The sequence below is a fragment of the Vigna angularis genome, chromosome 10 (genome assembly GCF_016808095.1).
Source record: "Vigna angularis cultivar LongXiaoDou No.4 chromosome 10, ASM1680809v1, whole genome shotgun sequence".
NCBI classification, from domain to species: Eukaryota; Viridiplantae; Streptophyta; class Magnoliopsida; order Fabales; family Fabaceae; genus Vigna; species Vigna angularis.
The window spans coordinates 14038858-14043681 of NC_068979.1; the positions used below are offsets into that span (position 1 = coordinate 14038858).

The following is a 4824-nucleotide window of genomic DNA, read 5'->3' on the forward strand; positions in this document are numbered from 1 at the left end:
GTTTAACGTCACGAGCCTGACCCAAATTCCTCCAGCACCCTTCAGTAGATGCAAATCTTTCTTACCAACACCCATCAGTAGGTGTATACAAACATAGTATCCTTTAGTAGATACTCTTCCGCCTAACATCCATCAGTAGATGTAAACCCTATAACAAACTTATAACAAAAACAAAAATACCCAAAAAGTTCAAAATTACATCACCAAACCAAAAATTAAAAGTTCTTAAATCATTGGGTTGCCTCCCAGCAAGCGCTCTTTTAACGTCACTAGCTTGACCCAATAAAACTCAAGTTCTTTCTTCTTTTTCTTCTTTCTACTAAACTTCTTCAGAAATTTGATAGAACCAGGAACCTGTTGCAATGTCTCAATCATAAGAACTTTAATCTCCAATTTCTTGAAGATTTCCATAAAGCGCTCAAATTCCTTCTTCCTATGATACTTCTTTGGATGAGGAAGAGGTTTTTCATATGATTCTTTCTTTTTTCTCTCGTCCTCTATTTCTTTTCTCTTACTTTCTTTTTGCTTTCTCTTTTTCCACTCACTTTCTTCATCTTAACACAAATTTTCTCTTCTTCTTTCCCTTCTCTCTCTTTTCTCTCTTCTTTTCCCAACTCAACTTTTTCAACATTTACACTCACTAGCACTTTACACTCTTCCCTAGGGTTAACCTCAGTATTAGCCCCAAAATTCTTGTCAGGCCTTTCTTCCAACTGCTTAGTAAGTTGACCCACTTGAATCTCTAAGTTCTTAATAGCAGCTTCAGTGCTCTTTTGAGTGGATTCAGTTGCTTATATGAATTGCTGAAGAGTTTCTTCCATCCTTATTGATCTTTCATTAAGTGTAGACATTTGTTGTCATATGGTTGGTTGTTGTTGTTGCTTGTTAAATTGTCCTGATTGTCCAGCTTGCCCACTTTGTCCTTGACCAATACTTGGGTGTGGTTTATAGCCTTGATTGAAGTTCCCCTGACGGTTTGGAAATTGATTGGCCATGAAGTTAACATCCTCTAAAGCTTCCACTAGAAAGGCGCATTGACCATTGATATGGTCACCACCACATAGTTCACACATCTGTTGTTGAACCTGTGCAACAGTCTTTAACTCTTTTGGCAGTTGTGCAAGTGCCTTTGTGAGATTCTCCAGTTGTTGAATTATTATTTTGTTCTGAGCTAACAAGGCATCATTGGATTGCAACTATAGAACTCCTTTTGTTGAATAGGAGCTCCTCTTTCACTATTCAGCTCATTGTCATTAGTAGTCATGTTTTCAATTATTTCAGTTGCTTCCTATGGAGTCTTCCATTTAATATTGCCTCCAGCTGAGGCATCTAGCATCAACTTGGTTTGTGAACCAAGACCTCCAAGGAAGATTAGGACTACTTCTACTTCGTCAAATCCATGTGTGGGAGTCTTTCTTAATAGGCTTTTGTACCTGTCCCATGCATGACCTAGTGATTCCTCCATGCCTTGCCTAAAAGAACAGACCTCTTGCTTCCCTTTGTTGACCTTGGATTGTGGGAAGTATTTGTTCAAAAACTTTGTGACCACAGCTTCCCACTCTGTAAAGCTCCCTTATGGAAAAGACACTAGTGCAGAAAGGGCTTTAGACATCCGTTCTTTTGGCTTTTTGACGTCCGACCTTCCCCCGACGTCTTTGTGAGTGACGTTACTCAAACGTCGGGGGGTCCGCATCGGACGTGTAAAGACGTCCGATGTGTCAAGCCCGACGCCTATGCAGACGTCCGGTGTACACCCTCGGACGTTCATATAGACGTCCAATGTGCCCCCGTCAGACGTCTATACAAACGTCCGTCGTCTCCTCCCCCCGACGTCTATACACACGTCCGAGGTGTGTCACCCGACGACCACATGCCTGAATTGTCTTGTGCTAGGGGTGGGGTTGGACGTCGGTGTGTGCACTGCCAGACGTCTATAGACGTCCGACAGTGCACTAACCGATGTCTACTGGGCGTTTTTTTTTTTTAAATTAATTTATTTTTGCAATAAAACCACACCTGAAAAGCAGAAAATTGTCCCAGAACAATTTTGCAATAATATATATATGTGTTTCATATAAACAAAGTTCTACTTAATGTAAAATATAATCCACTACTAAAACTATCAATTTAAAACTTAAACTAAAACTAAGCAATGTTCAAAAACAAATAAAACTATTCCTAACTCCATCTTTGTAGAAGATAAGCGGTCCACTCCAACCTTATCTGTCTAATTGTGTCCTCTGGTATAGGCAATGTACTCTTGAAGCGCTACAAAATTCAAGAAAGATTCATTATGGTTTCATATATGTTTGAAGATAAATTTGATTTGTAATGTATTCAAGGTATACGTCATTACCTCATTCCAGTCATCGGTAATGACAGCTCGAATGATGGTCTTAATCCAACACATCACATAGAAGCCACATTCCCATGAATCTAGCTGCTGGTTACACTAAAATAACAAACTAAATAGTTAAGAATTTAGATAATTCAATAACATAGAAAATAATGAATTGGAACTATAAATGACTTAAAAACCTTTGGATACAAAATTTGAACCAGTTGACCACGTGATTTACCAATAACTCTGTACAGATGGAAAACACAAAGTATAATTAATATGACTATATTTATCATAAAAGTTGAAGGTGAACATCAAATTCAAAGTCATTTTTGGAGAAACACTTACCCTTGAAGCATTGTTCTCAAGTCATTTTTCATCTTCCTATGCAACGAACAAAACCATATAATTTTACATGCTTTGGGAATGATAACCATCAGCTGCCAGTGCATGCTATCATAAAGGATAAATAGTTATTTAACTAATTAAGGAAACTATAATAATGAACTGGCCACATATAACAACACCTACCCATCAATGTATGGCACAAGGTATACGTCTCTTTTTGACTCATCCATCCATGTTTGCAAATAATGTTGTCTGTTTTGAAGTGTGATACCAGACGGTTGAATGGTCTGAGGTTCAACAAATCCGTACATGGAAGACCGACCTTGGTCTACAACGATTGTGTCCATGTACCTAAAACAACAAAGTTAAGTTGTTAGAAACTATAAGAATCTAAATAAAAGTAATATGAAAGACGAAATTGACTATCTTACATGCACCACAGCTGAATGATGGAAATATTCAAAATCCGATCTCCCCCAATCATCTCCAATGCATCAGATAATGTGATATAAACTGGCACATTTGGGGGAAGACCAAATACTCTCAAATCCCAGTATAGTTCTAATGGTGCTTTCTTCAACCTGGGTAATCTTGTCATTAGCTTTGATAGAGGATCATCCTCCGCTTCAGCCATGTCATCATCTTCATGTATGATTCTATCATGAATTGGCTGCTTCTAAGGACGTGTGAACTGAAGATAAGAATTTACGTCAAAGAGTTATCAACAAATATTTGAAGAATAAACATAGAAATATTAATAAAAAAGACATTATACCTGTGGAGTAGCGATGTGTGACATGATCAATGCTCTAGGCCAAGCTATAAATGATCTTATGGCCTCCCCCACAAAGTTAATTTCTGGAGTGGGTACAGGCACCTGAGCCTGGGGATCCCGAACCTTGTCAATCGTCACAGGCACCTGCTGGGGTAATATGAGAACACCATGAATAGTCTGCCCTCCCTCAAGCACTCGTCCGACAGCCACAATGCGTGGGGGATCCCTGATGCGGGCGTCGCGACCCGTCAAATTTGATTGCACGAAATTATGCAGTATAATACTAGGAAGTGACTCCTAGGTCGTCTCTCAAGGACCAATTTGGGTTCAGTCTCAGATCTACACGAAGTGAGGGGGTTTTGTGATTGTTTTTGGTTGCGGAAAAATAAATTAAATTTAAAACTGTGCAGAAAACGTAAAACACAAAAGTAAAAACATCAGTAAAATCATAAAAACAACGTTTGGAAATACGATGAACAGTAAAATGACGAAATATAGCAATGCAGAAAATACTGAACGGTAAAATACAACAGATAAAAATAAAACACTGGAAATGGAATTCATCAAAGATTCATCACTTAAATTAAAATTCCAAAATACTAAAAGATAAAAATAAAACGAACAAAAAGATAGAGAAAAAATCAAAGGATATAATTGAAAAGATAAGAAGATAGGAAACAGAAAATAAAATAAAATAAAAACAGAAAAAATAAAATAAAAACAGAAAAATAAAATAAAATAAAAACAAAAAAATAAAATAAAATAAAATAAAATAAAAACAGAAAAAATAAAAACAGAAATTCAAATTTAAAGTCAAAGATAATCAATAATCACACAAATTAACCAGTTAAACCACGAGTCCCCGGCAACGGCGCCAAAAACTTGATGGACAAATTTGTAAGCACCAAAATATGATGTCACAAACTTGTTTCACAATCGGCAAGTATGACCGAATCGTTCAAGTAATAAACTTGGTAAGACCAAGTATCGTTCTTCCCAAAGGACTCACGGCCTAGTTTAGTTGTGTGGTTTGTTGATTAACTAAGACTTACAAACGAAATAATTGGATTATATTATGCAAGACGAAAACTAAACATGTATGCATGAATTGATCAATGGCAAAGACAAAAGATAAACACTTTCAATGGATTATATGAATGAATATGTTGTTGGGGGTCAATTTCATCTCATCCACTCTCATACATTTAGGAATTCAACATTCAAATCATCATTGTTAATGCCACTCTCTAAAGTACCATTCTAGATGGCTTCTCCCTAATCAAATAGTTCATACAATTCCTAGCATTCCTAATGATTAGTTCATAAGTGCAGGAGCTTAACGACAACCAATATAACATTG

At 36.9% G+C, this 4824-nt stretch overlaps 1 long non-coding RNA gene across 1 annotated transcript; it reads right to left on the minus strand.

Annotated features, from left to right (window-relative positions):
* Positions 1-2400: 2400 nt before the first annotated feature.
* Positions 2401-2772, minus strand: LOC128194454 (uncharacterized). Its single transcript, XR_008245827.1, has 3 exons — positions 2690-2772; positions 2539-2587; positions 2401-2452 (listed from the first exon to the last, which is right to left on the minus strand). It is a non-coding gene; the product is annotated as an uncharacterized LOC128194454 (long non-coding RNA).
* Positions 2773-4824: the final 2052 nt, after the last annotated feature.